The 23,465-nt window shown below is 35.5% G+C and overlaps 1 pseudogene; it reads left to right on the forward strand.

The window, feature by feature from the left end:
* The window catches only part of LOC123786433 (uncharacterized), a 570,278-nt pseudogene that overhangs the window by 338,358 nt on the left and 208,455 nt on the right, over positions 1–23,465 (forward strand).

Genomic DNA, 23,465 nt, shown 5'->3' on the forward strand with positions numbered 1-23,465 from the left:
CTCATCGTTAGGCATTTTATTATATCATAGGCGAAAGGTGAGTATAGCACAATAAGATATTTTGAGAGAGAGGAGAGACCACAGTCACATACCTTTTATTACACTATCTTGTTATAATTGTTCTACTTTATTATTAGTTATTGTTGTTATTCTCTTGCTCTGCCAGATTTATAAATTAAATTTATCAGAGGTATGTATGTATAGAAAAAATGTAGTATACCTAGTATAGGGTTTGTTACTATCCAAGGTTTCAGGCATCCACTGGGGGCCTTGCAACATATCCTCCATGGATAAGGGGGACTATACTTAAGTGGAGTTTCTAGAGCAAACACAGATACACTGTCATAATGATAAACTGTGTAGTTTAATCCAGCCTCACCAATGATAACTCAGATACCTTTTACAAATGTATTGCAGGAACAGCTTTTTCATGTTTGCTCTTAATTCCAGCAGAAACACCTAATTATAGAACAACATTAGCAAAAAAAAAAAAATTTTTTTTTTTTTGCTTGGAAAAAGCTTTATGAGTAATCAGTGCAAAGCAGAAATCTTCTCTTGTTGGGAATAATGTGGGCCAGCTGAGGTTTCTGTGAGAGTTTTGTTTTGTCTTGTTTTGGTTTTGGTTCTGTACTGCCCAGGCGACCTCTTCTCATCCATCACTTAATCAGGAAATCAAAAAACAACAAGCTGCAAGACAGACTCTTGTTCAAGACAAACCTAGTGACCTTCTAACAGGTGACTGAATCTTCTGTGAGAGTTCAGCTGGCCAAGTGATTTCTCCTATGTTGGGACTTACTCAGGAGGCAGCAAAGCTCAGGCGGATGTTGCAGAACCTGAGAGCACTGGCACTATTCATGGCCTCGTCTTTAGAGGACGCCATGATTATACTCTATTTCCTTCAGAAACTCAGATGAAGGACCATATCTTTAAAATCAAATGTTTCAGATAAAACAGACCCTATTTTTCCCTATGAGCTATGCACATCTTCCATTAATCCTAAAGAGCTGGGGACATTCTACAAAGAACAACCTAATAAGGTCTTGTACTGAGTATTTTGCTGAAGAAGAAGTGGGTTTTCTGTGGGGTGTGGGGAAGAAGTAGAAAAAGAACAAGAAAAAAAGACCTTCATGAAGTAAATGGTTTAGAGGTAAAGCTTATAAAATAGGAATGCTTTTATTTCTTTTGTCTTTTCTGAGGAAGTTCTGCCTGTGAATCCACAAAATGGAGCAAATACAAATATATCACATATGCCGGCTGTGATTAAATTTCTCTAATTACACAACCACACTTGATACGTGAGACTGATGCATCACCTCTTTTTTTTTCCTTTTGTAATCATTGTTATATCCGTGCTCTATAATCAACGTTCATCACAGCTAATTAGAATTTCTTCGCCTGTTGTTTCTGAGATCTGACGTTCCTAGAGTTCGACCGAAAAATTCATTTTTAAACATCTCTAGACTCTGGAGCAAAACAATGATAATAACAGCAATAATAATAATTCTAGAGCTGTTATTCACAAATGGCTTTTTGAAATTTTCATGTACTATGATTTTCTTTTTTTTATTGAATTTAAATGATTGCTCTTGGTGTGAAACCAAAACTCACTTATGATTTTAAAGCACTCTCCCGTGATTTACAGGTACCTTCCTGATGGTAAAAGAAACTCAGTCTTGCGTGTTACTATGGATTCTGTGGAATTCTGTATGATACCCAGGGACAGATATTTTTTGTTGTATTAGATTGCCGTTAATGTCTCTTTCTCTGATAAAAGGAATAGAATGCTGTGGATTTTCCCATCATTTACAAGTTTAAAGCTGATGTTCATTCTCAAATGCAGTTTTCTTTCAGTAAATGTTCTAATTGCAGACACTTTAAATGCTAGAGTCCAGTGATAAGAAAGCTAGTTAAATTTTAGCTAGTCTATTACAACAAATTTAATCCACTCTCTAGACGTTAATTCAAGGCCAAAGCTTTCAACTCCCTGCTCTATTTTCTCATCTGGAAATCCTCATTTCTTGCAACCCTTCTCAGGGCAATTGTAACATTTAAAGGTTTGACGAGAGAGTAAACCTAAGTGGAAGTCATTCATTATCCACTACACCCCACCTTCTTTATTTTGTATTATCCTAGTTTGTTTTCAACATCTTCTTTCATCTACATTTTCATCAGTATGTTTTGTACCTGTACTTTGGACTGAGTCGTTCCCTAAAAATCAAATCTGTGTTACTGAGCAGCCATTTTGTTTCCTTCTCTTGACAAGTTCACAGTACACTGGAGGATCTAGGCCTGTGAACATATAATTACAATAAAATCTGAAGAGATGTATTAAAAAAGAGATAACTTCAAAGCCATGCTAAGCTGGAAGAAGGAATGAAAAATCAGTGAGAGTAAGAGGAAAGGCTCCACAGTAGAGGTGATACTTGTGCTGAGACTTGAAGATACTAATAAAATTTAAATAAAATTAATTTAAATTAAATTTAAAAAATTAAATTTAAGGAATGACATTCCCCAAGCTAGGCACTGTTCTAAGCACTGAAAATGTATTAGCTCCTTTAAATCCCCAGAATCCAATGAAGTGACATATATTATAACCATTTTAGAGGTAAGGAAACTGAGGCACAAAAAAGTTAGCTGACTTACCCAATGTCACTGTGGCAGATTTTATTTTCTAACGATGGCCATCGCAATATCTCTCTTTCCATATGTTTTTCTTAAATCTTGCCATTCCCACATTAAGAGGGGAAGTCTAATTCCTTTGTTTGCATCTAGTTGGGTTTGGAACTTGCATAAAGCCATCAAAATGTGGCAGAAGTGGCACTGAGTGACTTCAAGGCCAGGTTAGGAAATAAGACACAACATCCCCTTGGGTCACTGGAACACTTGTACTAGAGTCCTGAGCTGCCATGTTGTCAGTCATGCCTTGAGGAAGCCCAAAGTGGCTCTAAAGAGAGACCATTCTGGGGAGAGAGAGGGGTGCCTGGCCAGCCCCCAGCAGCTCCAGTCCCTCTTGGCCTTTCTAGCTCCACTCACACTATCTGACTGCAGCTTATGAGAGATCTGGAGGCAGTATTGCCCATGTCTCTCCCAAATTCCTGATCCACCAGAATTGTGAGACAACATAAAAATTGTTGCTTTCAAGCTATCAAATTTTGGACTGATTTGATACATAACAGCACTATCAGTAGCAGTCACACAGCTAACAAGTAGTTAGTCAGAATTTGAACCCATTCTGACTTCAGAGCCACTTTTGCTCTACACCAGAAAATAAAGCTTGAGGAGATTTGTGGACATTTTAAATAAATGCTTTAAGTAAAGCCTCCACGTTACATGACTGTGTCGCAGAAATCTCTCCTTCGAATCAGTACTGTGAAGGTCAGGAAATGTTTTCACATAGTGAGCTTTTTCTTTTATGGTTAAAAATGAACCAAGGGAAGAATAAGAGAATGTTTAAAAGGTGACTGATCAGGGATTGAGTAGTTATATGTTGTATCTGAGTAATGACTTCCAACCATGTTACAACGACATGGCAGTTTAGATGGGGGGTGGAGGGTAAATTAATTAGATGGTGAGTATTTTAATGAGGAAATACTTTCTTAATAGACAGACTGCACTGGAGCAGAGTGAAACTACTTTGGAGTCCAAAAGCTTGGATTTCAGTGAGCTTGAATTTCCATCTTATCTTTAGTTAATTTATAACAACTTATTGAATTGTATGTCCCACACTAGCCAGTAAGCTATTTAGCACAGGATTGGAGGTTTATCTTGAAATAATAATAATAATAATAATAATAAATAATAATAATAATAATGGGTTTGATCCCTGGATTCTCTGGGCCCAGCCTAAAAGAGACATCCAGTAAATATTTACTAAGTGAATGGATGACTGTACAATACAGTATTGTTAACTCTCATCACCATGCTATGCATTAGATCTCTAGAACCCACTCATCTTCTACAACTGAAATTGTACTCTTTGACCAACATCTCATTTCCCACTCCCTTCTCCTCCTGGCAATCAACCACTATTCTACTCTCTGCTTCAGTGAGTTTGATTATTTTAGATTCTACATAAAAGTGAGATCATATAGCATTTGTTTTTTTGTGTCTGGCTTACTTCACTTAACATAACGCCCTCCAGTTTCATCCATGTTGTTGCAAATGGCAGAATTTCCTTCTTTTTTTTTTCTTTTCTTTTTTTTTTTAAGGCTGAATAATATCCCACTGTGTATATACCACATTTTCTTTATCCATCTGTTCATTGGCGAACATTTAGGTTGTTTCTATGTCTTGGCTGTTGTGACTAATGCTGCAATGAACATGGGAGTATAGATGTCTCTTTGAAATTCAGATTTCATTTCCCTTGGATATACACCCAGAAGTGAAATTGCTAGACTATATGGTATTTCTATTATTAATTTTTTGGGGAACTTCATACTATTTTCGTAGTGGCTATACTAATTTACATTTCCCCCAACAGGGTACAAGGGTTTCTTTTTCTCCACATTCTCTTCAACACTTATTATCTTTTGTCTTTTTCATAATTGCCATTCTAACAAGTATGAGTGATATCTCATAGTGGTTTTATTTTACATTTTTCCTAATAATCAGTGTGGTATTGACAACCCTTTCACAACCTATTGGTCATTGTGTATCTTTTGAAAAATGTCTATTTAGGTCCTTTGCACATTTAAAAAATTGAGTTATTTTGGGTTTTTGCTATTGAATTTTACCAGTTTTTTATATATTAAATCTAAATCTTATCACCACACACACACACATACACTTGCACAGTAGTAATTATGTAGAAGTGATGAGTAACTTAATTACCTTGATTGTGGTGATCTTTGCTATATATATATATATATATATATATATATATATATATATATATATATATAAAATAGACAAATATATCTCAATAAAGTTATTTAAAGAAGCAATAACTATTATTTTCTTGGAGCTTCACTTCTTTTATTTCTAAAATGTTAATTAATAGTTGAGTTTTGCAATCTGGAAATTATAACACTTATTATACCTTGGACTGGGGAATTTTCTAGGTCATGGTAGGGCCTGCACTTCACAAATAAATAAATAGCTACATTTAAAATTTATCTTTTTGACACATTGGAGGGTAGATCAATGTTATATGTAAAACAAACACTATTAGCACTAATGTGACATCTGTTCCTACCATTGTCCTGAAGTTATTGGTTCATAAGGAACGATCTTCTCTGATACTTTCTCGAGGAGTCTAGTACATTTCTACATTCCTCCTCTCTTTCTCTCCACAACCACTGATGAATAGTATGAGAAAGAATGTGGTTGGACCTCAGGAGACTCATAAAGGTCAAGATTTTTGTTTTGAGGTTCATAGTTTGTTCTCTAGTGACTAGGGATTGAATGGACTGCCCAAGCCTTGAAATAAAACCACATGCACCAATTTAAGCAAAATCCTAGAACTAAAATCATGTATAGAAGTTATTCCTCTGGCATTATCTAAATTCTTCATTATAAATATATTATTATTATCTTCATGAGTAATTCCATAATCTCAAAATGAGGTCATAAAACCCAGAACGTTGTTTAAATGCATTTCCTAATTATATTTAGGGCAAGTATGAATTTCTCAGAGATGTTGATTAATGCCATATCTTATCTTAACCTATAGAGAATTACATTAAGCTTGGGACCTACAGAAAAATCGACTGATTTGCTGTAAAAACTAATTGCAATAAGAATCTTAGGTCATTCATTTCATGAAGCCTATTGATTTGAAAATCAGCATGATACATAAGATGTGTGTGCACTTTTGGGTAATTTTCACAAAGCAAACACACACTCTTTTATTTTTTTTATTTTATTTTTTAAAAGATTTTATTTATTTATTTGACAGAGAGAGACAGCCAGCGAGAGAGGGAACACAAGCAGGGGGAGTGGGAAAGGAAGAAGCAGGCTCAGAGCGGAAAAGCCTGATGTGGGGCTCGATCCCAGAACGCTGGGATTACGCCCCGAGCCAAAGGCAGACGCTTAACGACTGTGCCACCCAGGTGCCCTAACACACACTCTTTTAAAAACAAAAATACACACACTAAATTGGGCCAAACATTTCGCTTAGAGAAAGATGTGAGTAAAATAAAACAGTTCTAATTTTGCCTCTTTACTCTGCACTGTGGCCACCTATGTTTAGTATTTGCTTTGTTCCTGAAAGCAGTGTAAGCTATTCCTAAAACTACATAAAAACAGACTAAATGGATCACATGATTTTAGAATAGAAGAATGTTTTAAGAAAACAATCAACTATAAGGAGCCCAAATTCACAAATTTTGTTTAAATATAGAAATTAACAGCCTATTTGTGTAGCTAATTTAACAGACCTTTTATGTGTTTGCAGTCGTTTTATTTTGTCCTACAACCAGAAATGCAACACTGCTCTTGCAAACATCATATTTAATTCTTGAAGAGACTGCAGTATGTCATTACAGATGGATTGATAGCCTTGATGATATCATTGAACTTTTGTCATGCCTAACCTGGAAGACTTGCTATATGTCAGAGAATTTTTGTCATTCATCTTGCTTTTGAAAGGCCAAATTTATTTGCAACCTTGAATGACATTGGACACATGAAACAGCCTGAAATCTATCATGCAGTGAGTATCTTATAAAATTGCAATTTAAAATCCTAAGTATTGACTTGGTTTTTAGAACCATCTTCAAAGCCAATGACTTTCAATTTTTTTTACTTATGAACACTGATTTTCAGTTGATAACAATAACTTTATATTTTCATTTTTTAGTACATGAGGTCACCATATGTGTACCATGCTTTATTGTTTGCTTTTTAAAGTAGAAAACAACAGAAGCAGAAATGCATGTTTATATTTTATATTTATTAATGTCAATATGCAGTTGACCAGTGAACAAGCACTAGTAATGAAGTCTATCCTTTGGTGGAATTATTTAGCCAATTTTTTAAAAAATCTCAGATTATGTATAAATACAGCAGGGTTGCATGAAAACAGTGCTATCAGAGAAAAAACAAAATTGCTTTTGAGCTTTCTCTGTTGTAGTACAAGAAATGTGATATATGTTACTATAAATTTATTCCATCCATATTAAAACTGAATTCATGTTCAATATAAAGTAAACAGGGAAAGCCAATTGAGTGCCTCCTATGAACCAGGTTTGAGTTCTCAAGCATGTGATAATAATAGCTAATGCTTAGCTAATAAATAATAATAATAGCTACTATTTATAGAACTTACTTTATGTTAGAAACTATGCTAAGTATTTTAAGTGTATTATTTAATTTGATTCCTACAGAAGCATTATAAAGTAATTACTTTCTTTTTCTATAGCGTACAGATGACAAAATTAAGAACTGTGAAGTTAGCAACAAACATTTCATAAAGGGCTTTACTCTTGTGTTCATTTGTACTCTGGCAGATGAAGACTTAAGCCAAATAAGACCTACTCTATTCAGAATTCTGTGTTCAGGCAAGTGGCCTGTCTGTTACATTTAGCTGTCCTTAAAGGGTTTCTACTTTACACCTAGCAGGAGGTTATTGGTATGAAATGTGTGACATCCTTTCCTTTCATCAAATCTTCAGTACAGAAGCATGGATCAAATTTTCATAAGAACACACGATCTCTCATATAACTTCCACTGGGGGTTCTAGAATGCTGTCCTTATCATTTGAATGTGAAGATGCCTCCAGAGACCAAAAACATTGGCATGCATTGCTCCTTTCTCAAGTATGGAGCATCCAAATGATTGGTGATACAGCCTTGGCAATGGGAACTGAACTGAATAAAATGCCGACATTCTGTATCATTGAGTAGCTTTAAGTTCCTCACAAAGCGTTTTAAAAAGCAAAATAGCAAAATCTTAAAAATTATTCATTTTTTAAAAAACACATTATAAATTCTAAAATTCAAGTGAATACACTAAAAGTGATGTAATTGTGCACCATGGCAGAGTGTATAAAAAGGAAAGAGAGGTACTAGAAACCTTTTAGCCTTAACTTTAAACATTTTTTTGCATTTATTGTGCTATTTTTCTCAAAGTATACTTATTACAAAGAAGTTGGGAAACAGGCAAATACAGGGCAACAAAACATAAAATCATCAACTTCAGGGCACCTGGGTGGCTCAGTCAGTTAAGCATCTGTTTTCAGCTCAGGTCATGATCCTGGGTCCTGGGATTGAACCCCGCATTGGAATCCCTGCTCAACGGAGAGCCTGCTTCTTCCTCTCCCTCTGCCTGCTGCCCCTCTTGCTTGTTTTCTCTTTCTCTGTCAAGTAAATAAATAAAGTCTTAAAAAATCATCAACTTCATTCAGAGATAGGTACTTTTAGCATTTTTGACTATGTTCTTGCATTTTTTTTAATAAGATATATTGATATGTAAGGTAACAAGATAAGTAGATACATATGGGGTTACCATTATATATATGTATGTATGTATGTGTATATATATATATATATATATATATATATATATATATACACACACACACACACACACAGACACACACCCTTATTATGTTGTGACATTTGCAGAGGTGAATAAATAGTTCCCTGGAATTGATTGTTAATTCTTAGATAGTGGTCCTTTGTTTGGATGTATTATAATTAACTTAAAATTCTACTATATGATACGTACTTTCCATTTTTCCTCATCTGATTTAAAAAATATGTAAATCATTATGGACACTTGTAGTTATTTCCCTTGGATATATTCTTGAAGTAGAATTGCTGAGTGCAGAAGTTCTGATTTTTTAATTTATTTTTTTAAATTGAAGTATAGTTGACAAATAATTTTACATTACTTTTAGGTATGCAACATAGTGATTTGACAAGTCTGTATGTTATGCTGTGCTCACCGTGAGTGTAGCTACCATCTGTCACAATACAATGCTATTACAATACCACTGACGATATTCCTATACTGGGCCTTTTATTCCTGTGACTTATTTATTCCATAATTGAAAGCCCATACTTCTCTCTCCCTTTAACTATTTTGCACATCCGTTGACCCCTGTCCCCTCTGGCAACCACCAGTTTGTTCTCTGTGTCTGTGAGTCTTTTTCTGCTTTGTTTGTTTTGTTTTATTGATTCCACATATGAGTGAAATCATATGTTATTTGTCTTTCTCTCTCTGACTTATTTCAGTTAACAAAATACTCTCAGTCCATCCATGTTGTCACAAATGGCAATATCTCATTCTTTTTAATGGTTCAGTTAATTTTCCATTGTGTGTGTGTGTGTATCATATCTTCATTATCACTTGAGTTGCTTCCATTGTTGAAGATTAATTGACCATATAAGCATGGGTTTATTTCTGGGCTCTTTATCCTTTTCCACTGATCTATGTGTCTGTGTTTTGTTTTTTTTTTTTCTTTGCCAGTATCATACTGTTTGATTATTATAGCTTTGCAGTATATCTTGAAATCAGGGCTTGTGATAGCTCCTGCTTTGTTCTTTCTGAAGATGACTTTGGCTATTTGGGATCTTTGTGCTTCCATATACATTTTAGGATTATTTGTTCTAGTTCTATAAAAAATGCTACTGGAATTTTGATAGGGATTGCATTAAATCTGTAGATAGTTTTGGGTAATATGACATATTTTTTTTTTAAGATTTTATTTACTCAACAGAGATAGAGACAGCCAGCGAGAGAGGAAACACAAGAAGGGGGAGTGGGAGAGGAAGAAGCAGGCTCATAGCGGAGGAGCCTGATGTGGGGCTCGATCCCATAACGTCAGGATCACGCCCTGAGCCGAAGGCAGACGCTTAACCGCTGTGCCACCCAGGCGCCCCTGGGTAATATGACATATTAACCACTGTCTGATTTTTGATGACAGTTGAATCAGAAATTATTTCCCAGTTTGTACTCTCACTAGCAAATATGGTACATCCCTTTTGCCACACCCTAACAACCCCTACACACATTAGCATTGATTTTAGTCTTTGTAAATCTGATAGAGAAAGAATATTCATTTTATTTTTGTTTTGATTTCTTTGTCAATTAAGCTTAACAACATTTGATATTTATTATATATTTATATTCCTGATTTGAATGTATTTCATTTTATTAGACCAAATTTCTGTTTGGGAGAGCTTATCTTTTCCTTTTGATACATATTAATTATTTTATATATTCGAGGCTTCTACCCCTTGCGTTATATATGTCAATTTTTTTCTTCATTTCTTATTTGTCTATTAATTTTGGTCACTCTGAATGGGAGATTTTAAAGTTTATATTGTGAAGTCTATTAGCCTTTTCTTTTGTACTTTTTACTACTAGTATTATTTTAGGTTCAAAAATATAAAGTGTATTTGTAAAATATCTCTTGCTATATTGTGTGCTACTAAAATTCTTCCTGCGTAGAAGAAAGAGATTTTAGGTCCTTTTTATACCATTTTTGTACACTAGTCATTTTGACTGATAAAATGTCTAATCATCTTTTATTTCTTATCTCCTGTTAGTCCCATTTTATCATTTTGATTATGAGTTTTTGAAAGGCCAAATTTTGTCTGACATTTGTTAATAATGTGCATTTATTGTTAAGTTTAAATTAAGCAGACATATGTGGAAAGGGATCCTTACAGATGATACTCATTATTTTAATATTTCATTTACATAATATTTACTATGGCCCATGAGATGGCATAAAGCTTTGCAGAAGTGCTGCTGGCAGGGATGTTGGGCAGGAGCCTGTTGCTGGGGGCAGCAGTGAGCTTCACTGAGAAACTGCTTGCTGAGATACTGGTGAGACTAGCTGAAGGGTTGGTACCCCTGGTCTCCTACACCACTGGCAGGGTAGCTTGCTAGTGAAGAAGCTTCCCACTGACAAGGAAGCAGCCTGCTGGCAGCCACAATGTACACACTGCCAAACACAAAGCACTGGCCTCAGAGGTATGAGCCCCTTCCTCTATAGCATTCCTCCAGGTCCTCTACTAAGAAGACTTAACATTGCACCACCTGGCAATGTAGAGATATTTATAAGGTCCAGCTTCAATATCATAAAGCAAATCCAAGAAGAATGGATTTATAAAAATGAGAAAATTCATGACAAGATGGAAAGTTTCACCTGAGAAGAAGAATTTATAAAAATAACCAAATGTAAACAGTAGAAATGGAAAAGAAAACTTTAACAGAAAATGAAGTAGATGGAATTATGGTATATTATGAACAGCTGTTTATAGAATTAGTAACCTAGAAGACAGAAATATATCTAGTGGAATATATCTAGATGGAAGTAAAGAAAGAAAATAAAGACGATACAACAAAACAAAACAAAACAGAAAAAAAAGGCATAAGATAAATGACATATAGATCAAAAGTCATACATACTGTGTTATGCAGTACTAGGAAGAAAAGAGAAAATGGGGCAAAAGCAATATTCAAAGAGATAATGAATGGTAGATACAATTTCTCTAAAACTGAGACATAAAACCACAAAATTGAGAGGCACTACAAACTCGAAGGAGGGAAAGTACAAAACAAAACACACAAAATGTATCATAGTAAAACATCTGAGAAAAAAAGGACAATGAGAAAATCTTAAATGCAGACAGAAAGTCACATTATATTCAAAAGGAAATTTAAGTGGTAGTGGAATATCACTTTTGAAATGCTTAAAACAACTGCCAACCTAGAATTCTATTCCACTGAAAATTTTCTTCAAAAATTAAGATGTAATAAATGGAGAAGAATAGGCAAATCTGTGCAGAAGAGAGCCAAATAATCTACATTAGTACTTCATCCTCAAAGAAGTGAAGCATAACTCTCTGCTCCTTAAACGTGGGCTACGAATAAAGACTTCATTCCAAAGAATACAGTATGGAAAAGGGGATAAACAAAAGTAACCTTACGGTGGAGAAACCTGACAAACACTATGTCAGCCTGGGGATCAAGGTTGACATCAACAGTCCTAAGCCATGTTGATAATATATATCTTTGATATGATGTCATGAAAATGGCACTTTACCTCTGTGATCTTCCTCCTCAAAACACATAATCCCAGTCTAATAATAAGAAACACATCATAAAAATCCTAATTGAAAGACATTCTATAAAATACCTGACTAGTACTCCTCAAAAATGTCAAGTTCACCAAAAGCAAGGAAAGCAGTAGAAACTGTCACAGTTAAAGAACCTAAGGGTACATGACAACTAAATGTAATATGATAGCCTGGACGGGATCCTGGGTCACAAAAAGGACATTAAGTAAAAACTAAGGAAGCCTGAAAAAAGTATGGACTTTAGTTAACAATAATGTACCGATATTGACTTATTATTATAACAAACATAGCATACTAATTTAAGATTTATAATAATGGAATATGGAATATATGGGGTATAGAGGAACTCTGTACTATCTTTGCAGTTTTTTCTGCAAAATTAAAACTGTTCAAAAATTTTGTAAAAGTTTATTTAAAAATTAAAGTGAAAGAATATTGGTTCCTGACAAAGAAAATCTGAAAAAAAAAAAAGTTGTGGCCAGAAGATCCATATGAAAAGAAATACTAAAAGCAATTTTCAGGCAGAGGGAACATTATTCCAGAAAGAAACACAGAAATGCAGGAAGCAATAATGAATAACAGAAAAAGTAAATATGTGGATGTCTAAGTTATTATTGACTATATAAAATAATAATAAGTCTTATGGGGGACTAAAGATCTGAAATTAAAAAGCATGATAACAATAACATAAAAGCAGGAAAAGCATAAATGGAGTTAAAATGTAAGTTTCTCGCATTGCCAGGGATGTGGTTAAAGTACTAATTTATATTAGAATTTAATAATAGATGTTTTAATATCTAGAGTAACTACTCAAAGAATAATAAAGAATGTATAACTGACAATCTAATATAGAGTGCAAAAAGAACAGTAAAATAATAAATTTAAAAGGACAAAATGGTACAAAGCAAAAGTAACATAAAATATATAGAAATTCAGAAAACTAGTAAAATGATAGCTTTAATCCAAATATGTCAGTAATTACATTAAAGTCAATGACATAATACCACAACTTAAGGATATTAGAATATTTAAAATAACACATATAGATAGATAAAAATATATGGATATAGTTTCTTGAATAAATGAATACAAAAAAGGTTAAAAGTAAAGTTTAGAACATAAAATGTCGTGCAAACACAATCCAAAAGAAAACTGATATAGCTATACTAATATCATTAAACCTCAACTTTAATGAAAGAAATATAGCTGGATCTAATGTGGAACATTTTACAATAACAAAGAGTTAATTTGCTAGGAAGGTGTGGTGATTCTAAATCTGTGTGTCACTTACAATACAGCTTCCAAATACCTATAAGACAACTCGCAGTACTAAAAGGACAAATGTAAAATCGCATCGGGGGATTGTACTATGCCGCTTTCACTAACTGATACAACAAGCATATAAAAAAGTCCTTAAGGATATAACGATATGAAAAACATGTTTAATAAACTTGAACTAATTAAATATACATATTTGAAATATATATATAATACGTATACACACATATTATATATATTGCATAGATACATACAGAAAATGGAGCACCTGAGAATTGTAGAATATATCTTATTTTCCAGTAAACATAGATTTTTTTAAACCAAAATTGACCATATGGTGGAATATAAAGCAAACCTTAACAAATTTTGAAGAATTGAAGTCACATAAGTTAAACTGTGTCCCCTGTGGAATTGATATAGCATTTCACACTAACAAGATGATTGGAAATGCCTCGAATGTTTGAAAAACCTTCAAAATATACCTCAAAATAACCCAAAGAAGGGTTGATGTAGATTAGGAAATATTTCGAATTGAGTGATAACACATTATAACACAAGAAAACCTGTGGGATGCATCTAATACTTTATTTTTGGGAAAATTTATATTGCTGTGACATATGCTCTCTCCAAGAAGGCTGCCATCAATTTCTTTCTTTCCTGGACACTGCAATTCCCACATTGTGGGAAAGAATTTCTCCACATCCTAGAATCTCGGCTGGCCTGCGACTGCTTTAACCAAAAGATATCTAAGAAGTGATAGTATGTACTTCAAAGGTTATGTTATAGGAGCTTTGTAGCTTCTGTTTGGATCTCTTAGAATGTCTCTCTAGGGAGTGATAGCCACCTTATAAAATGTCTCTACCTTGAGACCACCATGTAGTGAGAAAGTTGAAGTTGGGCAAGTGGAGGGAGAGATAGATGCCCCCACCAACCACCCAAATATTCCAGCCATCTCAGCCCCAATCCCAACATGTGAGTTAAAAAGCCTTATGCAAGCTTAACCCTGGCTGCCACTTGACTGCTACCATACTTGGAATCCCAAATGAGGACCATCAAACTGAGTCTTTTCATCCTCAGAAATGTGAAAGATAACAATAAATTGCCTTTTTTTAAGTAGACTCCACACCCAAACTCACGACTCTGAGATCAAGACCTGAGCTGAGACCGGAGAGACGGGCCCTTAACTAACTGAGCCACGTAGGCACCCCAATCTATCGCCTTTTTAAATGACTTTGGGAGTGGTTTGTTACACATTCATGGATAACCAGAAGTATTTTAAAAGAAGAAAGTCTAAAAATTGATGATGTAAATTTCCATCTCAACAACTTAGATGCAGAGTGGTAAAAGAAATCTAAAGAAAGTAGAAGGAAGGCAATGATAGAGATCACAGTTCTAAAGTAATTAATTGGAAAAATGTGGAATACTAAAAAATCAATAAAGCTGAAAATTTGTTCTTAAAGATGAAGATAGATAGATAGCAAAGCTGATCAAAAATAAAAGAGAAGACACACATTTATTTCAGGATTAAGAAAGGGGGCCTCACTACAAATTAGACAGACATTAAAAAGATAGTGTGAGGGGTGCCTGGGTGGCTCAGTCATTAAGTGTCTGCCTTCAGCTCAGGGCGTGATCCCAGGGTCCTGGGATTGTGCCCCGCATCAGGCTCCTCCACTGGGAGCCTGCTTCTTCCTCTCCCACTCCCCCTGCTGTGTTCTCTCTCTTGCTGGCTGTCTCTCTCTCTGTCAAATAAATAAATAAAATCTTAAAAAAAAAAAAAAAGAAGATAGTGCGAGAATATTGTGAATAACTTAACAGCAATATTATTTGAACATTTAGATGATATGGACAAATTCTTTGAAACACATAATTTTTCTACAAGTTTAAATAAAAATCTGAATATTCTTATATTTACTAAAGAAATTGAATCTATAATTAAAAACTTTGTGTGTGCACATGCACACACACATGCACACACACACGCACATACACACACAGATATACAATCCTAATCCCAGGCCCAGATGGAATCACAAATGAACTCTTCCAAACATTTAAGTAAGAAATGACAACAATCTTATACAGATTATTCTAGAGAATAGAAAAATAGCAAAAACCTTTCCCACTTGCTTTATGTAATCAGGTTGATCTGGATGCCAAAACCTAACAAGAATATTACAAGAAATAAAAAGGGTAGACAAATCTCTCTCATGAATATAATCACAAAAATTCTCCACAAAATGTCAGCTAACTGAATCTAGGAATATATAAAAAAGGCACTGTATCATGACCACATCTACTTCAAGGATAAAAAAATCAATCAGCTTTATCACGTTAATGGAATTAACAAGAAAGACCATATAATTATCTTTATGGATTCAGAAAAATCAGTAAATACAACAACGCCTTTTTATGATACAAATACAAAAGAAACTAGGGGTAGAAAGGACATTTCTTAACCTGATAAAACTAATCTATAAAAAACCCAACTAGGTACACCTCTTACTTAACAGTGACATGTTAAAAAACTATGCTTCTGAGTTCAGGAACAAGACAAAGACAATCATTACCACCACTGCCACTACCTTACCCACTAGTAAAAGAACCAGTGTTTTAAGAACTGGACAAATGTGCAAAATATTTGAACAAGCACTTCAACAAGATGTTATTAAAATGGCCAATAACATGAAAATGTGCTTTACCTAATTCATCATCAGGAAAATGCAAATTAAAAATTATAATATGTTAATATTATACACTGTCCAGAAGAGTAAAAATAAAAAAACAAAAGAGAATATCCCAAACGTTGGCAAGGATGCATGAGTAGCATCTGGTATCCAATACACCATTGGTGGGAGTATAAATTAGAATAACTTCTTTAGAGGACTATTTGGCTTTAACTACCAAAGCAAAGCATATTATAGTTTTTGACCTAGCAATTCCAGTCCTATATATATTGCCCAACAAAAGTGCACATGTAAGTTCACTGAAGATGTGTGTGAGAATGTTTATAACAGCAGTGTTTATAATAACCCCCAAATAAGAAAATATCCAATTTCTCATCAGCTATGAAATGGGTCAATTAAAATTGTGGCGTATTTACGGAATTGTATAATATACAGGAATGAGAATGAACAAACTGCAAGTATATGCAACAATATGGGTGTATCTCATAAGCAGAACACTGAATGAAGGAAGCCAGACACAGGGGCGCCTGGGTGGCTTAGGTGGTTAAGCGTCTGCCTTTGGCTCAGGCCATCATCCTGGGGTCCTGAGATCAAGCTCCGCATCAGGCTCCCTGCTCAGTGGGGAGCCCGCTTCTCCCTCTCCCTCTGCCTCCCTCTACCTGTGCTAGTTCTCTCTCTCTTTCAAATAAATAAAGTCTTTTAAAAAAATTTTAAAAAAGAAGCCAGATACACACACACACACACACACACACACACACAGTCTGATTCTGCTTATGTAGTTCAAAAAGAAAAACCTGTAACCCATAGTGACTAAAGATCAGGCTAGTTGTTACCTTCGGCCAGGCAGGCTGCTCCTTGGGTGCTAGTAATGTTCTCTTTGTTGTGGTTGCATTGGTTTATTCTGTATCTGAAAAACTCACCAAACTGTACACTTAGGATTTGTACACTTTTCTGTGTCTATGGCACGTTTCAGTGAAGAGTCAACTAAAAACAAACAAAAGCAGTCTCAACACCTGCACAGCCATGCCTCAGACCAAAGCTTGTATATCAGGTCAGGAGGCACCGTAGCTCACTCTTCCAGTCAGTTCTTCGCTCCTCTAGGATCAGGGCCCTGCTCTCAGGGTTCCAGGGTCAGGACGACTCAGCCCTCTTTTTCTGTGCTTCCTCCTTGTCAGCTTCTTCTGCTCTTTCTGACTAATACATTCTCCTTCTATCTCTGTCTCTCTCCCATTTTTACGTGCTCCTCCCCACTTCCTCCCAGCCCTTTCTACCCTCTCTCTCTCCCAGCCACACTCACCTCCTGAGGCAAAGATTTCTTATGTCAGCTAGTGAACACGCAGTAGAGGTGCCTCTTTTGAGCAGAACACACCACTATCAAACCTACAGATGTGTTGGGATACTTATTAGCTATAAGCTGGGTGGGGGGAGACATAAAATTGAACCCTATCTGTAAAGATAGGCTCTGGCCTATCTTTAGAATGGGGTGTGGACATATCCAGTACGTGGATACAACCAAATCACACCTCCATGTAGTCCTCAACCCCAGCTGGACTTTAACCATTGGAAAACCTGGGACTACTTTTCTACCTTTACCACACTGCCCAGCACATGCCAATTATATAGTGTGTGGGGGAGGGGGGGGTTGGGTGATCAATAGTTATTTATTTGAGAAGCCAGTAACAACATTTACATAATGGACAAATAGGCAACTTAGTGTTCTGACTCACTGTCTGTGACTCTGTTCTCAATCTCATCCTCAAATGATGACTTGGATATGCAGTTTCTTGGACCTGTAGTATAAGTCTCCAAATTCTGTAAGACTAAACAACTCCTTAGTACACTATTCAAAAATATTTCAGATACCAAAGGCTATGATCTGCCTTTTCCTTTACATCAAAATTAGAGTGCATTAGCTCTAATTAAAATAAGATATTGTAGTGTTATCTCATTTAATCTGAGGTCAAAGAATAATGTTCTGTGATGGCACATTTTTAGGAGAGCCACTGAAGTCTTTTTATGTGTCTAGTTGTAGGAGGCTAATTCTCTTTAAATATTCAATTGCAGATATAAATGAACGTACCATTGACAAAGGTGGCTGTCAGAACCAATGCTAATACAATTGGCAGTTATTACTTCTAGTGTCAAGCTGGCCAGAAGCTGGAGAAAGATGGCAGAGGATGTGAAGGTAACGTTTAAGACTGTCTGCTTACAGATAAGGAAAGAGAGAACATCTATGTAATGCAAAAGAGGGGGTTTGTCTTTTATCCAAAGCCAGTTGAAGTGCCTGTGTTGAATGTTGTCAAGAGCACAGATCTTCCTCTCATGTCTAGATTACAAAATTGTAACCCTAAGAACACTTCAAGTAGCTTATTATAGGAAACATATGATTATATGCTGGTTTGGTCGTGTCATGTTCTGATTATAGAATTTCAATCGTTCATTTAAATCCCTGGGTAAAGTACATATTTTCGAAAGCATTTCATTTAATTCCAAAGTAAAAACGGTGCTTATCATAAAATACTCATATGTTGGTACAATGGAAATGGAAGGCACAAAACCAACCACGGGGATAGTATTCTTGGTGCAGAATTAGCTTTTTTCACAAACTTCAATTTACTGTCTCCTTTTAAAATTAATTCCTACCTTCCTTTATTTATTAATTCATCATTTGGTTCATTTGACAATCATTGAGTTTATGCTCTGTAGCAGGCTTTATTTCATGTTCTGCGGATATAAAAATTAATGAGAAATAAATTCTGCCCTGAAGGAGTGTACTGATTAGAGGCAAAGATTGAAACATAAACCAAAACCTTACAGAACAGTGTTCTAAAGCATTATAGCATGGGATTAAATGTACTGGATTCAAAGAGACCTGGGTTGGAGTCTCAGTCTCTCACTTAACAATTAGGTAACCCAGCAAATGTTCTTTAGTCTTGCTAAGACTCTTTCCTCACTTATAATATTTGGGATAATGGTACTTTCTAAAATCACGAAAGTTGCCATGGGACTAAATAAGATAATGTATCTAAAACATTTAGCATAGTGGGTGTTGAGATGATAACTATGGATTTCATTCTCATTTATGAACTCAGTTATTACCCATATTAGGAATGTAATGGGTTACAGAGACTGCTCCCTTTTCTTGTTCTCTCTCTCTCTCTCTCTTTTAAGATTTTATTTATTTATTTGACAGAGAGAGAGAAAGCCAGCAAGAGAGGGAACATAAGCAGGGGGAGTGGGAGAGGAAGAAGCAGGCTCCCAGTGGAGCAGGGAGCCTGATGCGGGGCTCCACCCCAAGACCCTGAGCAGATTCTTAAGGACTGAACCACCCAGGTGCCCCTCCCTTTTCTTGTTCTCTAAGGAGAGCTATCCAAACTAAAAAGAACCCTGTATGATGTCTTACAACTGTCCTTTCTGATTGTCCCCCATCTAGTCATATTACTAAAATGCTAGAGCATTTTTTTTGATCACTTAGAAGTGTATTTACTCTAACTATGTTTTCTCATTGAGCTTACAAATATGCTCATTTTTTACCTCTGACCATGTCTATTCCCAATGGGACATATGTGGATAAGTTTGTAGGAGAAAACAAAATAAATAAAAGACATCCAGTTGAAGGCAACTGGGGCTGAGGCTGTGGGTTTGATTGGAACTGCCAAGGCAGGACAAGTTGTAGATGTGAGTAGGTTAGAAGATTTATCAAATTCTCAGGAAGCAGTGTGGCTCAGTCCCTTCTGGCAAGTTCTGTCAGGCAGCAACACGAAGGGCCCCAGGTAAGCGGCAGATATTCAAAGGCAGCTGCCTCTGGGCCTTCCTGAGATAGGCTTCACCCCAAGCAAGGTCTTCTACCAGGGAGAGTATAAATTAATAAAGGCAAGCCCTTTACTTACCCAGGCTCCTTTCATTCAAGGGAGATAATCTTTATCACTGATGAGATAATCTGTCAGTGGTGTTCTATTGATTCAATATCCAAGAACAGGAGGACTCAAGGACCCCATGGTGTCCAAATGAACAGTGGGACAGTGACTGCTGAAGACAGCATGGCGTACATGATGAGAATATTCCTTGTTATGACCCTTCCCTTCCCTGACAGGCAGCAACCTCTTTGTTTCTTTCGGCTGAGTATGGTTATCACCGTCGCCCTTATTATAGGTATATCTGAAGTGCCCAGCACAGCAATTAGCCAGCGGTAGGTATGACAGTTGCAATTATGTTTATAATAACTATTAGGCTAACGAGTCTTGATAAACTTTGTACCCACTAATTCATTTACATGCAATTATCTCATATTTAATTGAAGTTAGTTACTCTTCATATAATTGTCAAAACATTTAGAGAAATGATTTCCATGGTTTCACTTAACCCATGTCCTTTCACACAGACTGAGTGAGTAAGGTCAGGATTTGTGGGAATCAAGAGTGTGACCCTGAGCTAACGCTGACTTCCTACTTAGCAAGATGCAGCCCTGGGGATGGTGGTACGGAGTGGAACTTGCACCTCAGTGAAGAACCCCCTCATAGTCTCCTACTTCTCATAGTCTTTTCCTGTTCACTTTCTTCACGGCTGGTAGACATGGTGATGCTAGGGAACCGGCTTGCTTGATTGTTGAACATCTAGTGATCTCAGATTTGTTTACATATGTAATTACATAAAAAATAATAGAAGTCATTTTGAAAATGGGCGCATTCTAAAGCCACTGCAAATGAGCATTTCAATGCACTAATGAGTCATTCATATTTATTTCCTGGATGCTAACAGTAAGGGTGGGTTGGTTTCAAAAACCGTTGTATTGAATGCTACAGATATAGAATTAAACAGTCATTTGAAAAGACTTTTTTTGCATTAATATAAGTTGAATGTAATTTATTGGAATTGCTTTTTAAAATACAGATCTTTTAGCACTTCATTAATAAATCTTTTCCCATCTTTTAGTGTTAAAAAATAAAAAATAGGGGCTCCTGGGTGGCACAGCGGGTAAGCGTCTGCCTTCGGCTCAGGGTGTGATCGTGGCGTTATGGGATCGAGCCCCACATCGGGCTCCTCCGCTATGAGCCTGCTTCTTCCTCTCCCACTCCCCCTGCTTGTGTTCCCTCTCTCGCTGGCTGTCTCTATCTCTGTCAAGTAAATAAATAAAATCTTTTAAAAAAATAAATAAATAAAAAATAAAATACAGATCAACATTTTAGTAAACATTTGTTGTACTATTAAAATAAATCTAGAGTCTACTTTTCAATGGAGGTGAAATATTTGTAAATGGCCTTGTTAGCTAATCTTACTTTTTAACCTTTTCTCTAAAGAGCCATTAAACTTGTGGAGAAGGCTTCTCATTAGCTTGGTTACATGGGATCCCCTTTTCTCAGGCAAAGCGCTGAACTTAAAGCACGGTTTCTAATTCACACGGCAGGTTGGTTATGATAAGGTGTAAATTAAAAAGGAAAATAAAAAGGGGAAAGAACGGCCTACTAGCAGACACCGTGGTGTATAGTGTGTGCATGTGTATACATGTATGTACGGATACATATATGTATGCATGTTTTTGAAAGGACTTAGGGTTTTTCTTTAATGTGTCAACATGAATTATAATCTTTATAGCTTTTCATAGATATAATCATTTTTGGATTTCAGGAAAAATTTCAACTGGATTTAATATTTTATTTGCTACTAAATCCAATTTGCAATTATTTTGTTTAGGATTTTTACATTCATAACCATAAGTGAAATAGGCCAGTAATTTGTGTTTCTCATATGTTTTTTATGGTAGTGGTTCTCAACCGGAGTGATTTTGCACCTCAGAGGCATTTGGTAATGTCTGAAGACATTAATTTTCACAACTGAGCGTAGGGGGTACTGTTCGTATCTAGTGCGCAGAGGCCAGGAAACTGCTGAACATCCTCTTGTTCTGTTACTTTGATTATACACTTGTTAGACCCTTGCATTCTCTATCACAGGCTGCTTTCATCTGTTCTATTTTCTCTCTTTACTGCATATGCTTGACTAGTTTACTGAGTTTCAAATATCAATAATTTAACTTTACAGTTTTATAAGTCCTATTTTTCTCAAATCTGTAGATTTCTTTCTATTGCATGCTAATGTTTATTATTATATCCCTTTCCTTTACTGTTTCACACATAGCTACATTGTGTGTCTGATTCCAATACTTGTGGTTCTTGTTGGGGGGGGTCTAAATCTATTATTTCTTATTTCTGGGCCTTTAGTTACACTCTCTTTCCTTTCGTGTTGCATATAGTTCTAGTATAGAGCTCACAGAGCACTGTACTTATTTACACATTTGTACTGTCTCTTAGATTGGGAATATCTTCTGGGAAATGGCCATGTCTTATCATGTCTTATCACTTTCTCATCCCCTGTTAACAGGTGTCTAGTACCTAGCAGAATTCCATACATGCTTACTGAGTGAATGAATGAATGAATGAATATATATAAATGCATGCAGCATACAATCAGTATACCTTTATTCATTTCCTTATCTACAGATTCTAATCATGCTGGGTTTGTCACTTAAAGTCTGGCTAGTTAAACCATTTGGTTATCAGCAGGTCTTTGTGTAAATATTTGCTGATAACAAGTCTGTTTCATTTGAAAAGGTAAATCACATTTTTACTTCTAGAGGGCAAATCAAAGTCTTGTAGCTTAGTCTGAACTTTCTGAAATTTCTCGATGTGGCTTTTCTGAGTTATTGGTGCAGCATTATAACTAGTATGACTCTCTGAGCATAGTAGCCCCATGGAGTCAAAAATTTTTTTCTAACAAATAGTAACTAACATTACCATATTTTTAATATATGAACTAATAATAAACATTGACATTTGAGATAAATTTACATTTGGGAGAAATAAATGGACAAAAACGTATATAGTTTAATGTATTGATGGTTAAAATATTTAAAAGTAATTTTGATAATATTTTAAGCCATTTTTTGCTTGAAAAACATGAAATGATAATATGAATGAGCAGAGAATGTAACTCGGTATGCCATTGTTGTGGAATTATAGAATTTTTGGCTAAAAAAGGCTTCTATAGGCAGAACCCCAGGGAAATTAAATGATTTGAGCCAGTTTAAAATGCTAATTGGTGGACAAAGTGACACTGGAAGCCAAGTTTTCTCATTTCCCTTCTATGATATTGATAACCAACATGAAGTAGATACAGATCAGGTTAATCGGAACCATGGAGTCACAGCACTACAGAATACCAGAGACCTTCAGCTCCCAGAGACCATAATCCACAGAGGAGGGAAATGAAGACCTGGAGAAATTGACTGATTTCCTTCAAGTTTCAGACTATTTATAGACCTAGGAATAATCCAGTTCTCCTTTTCCCACCTGCCATTCTACTGATCAATCTGGTCAATAAACATTCATTGGGCAACTACTATGTGCCCAGCACTATGTTGCATAATTTGAGAATATTGGAATACTACAAAATATGGTTTCTTCTGTCAACGGGTTTC

The sequence above is a fragment of the Ursus americanus genome, chromosome 4 (assembly GCF_024610735.1).
Source record: "Ursus americanus isolate L20-20 chromosome 4, mUrsAme1.1.p, whole genome shotgun sequence".
NCBI lineage: Eukaryota > Metazoa > Chordata > Mammalia > Carnivora > Ursidae > Ursus > Ursus americanus.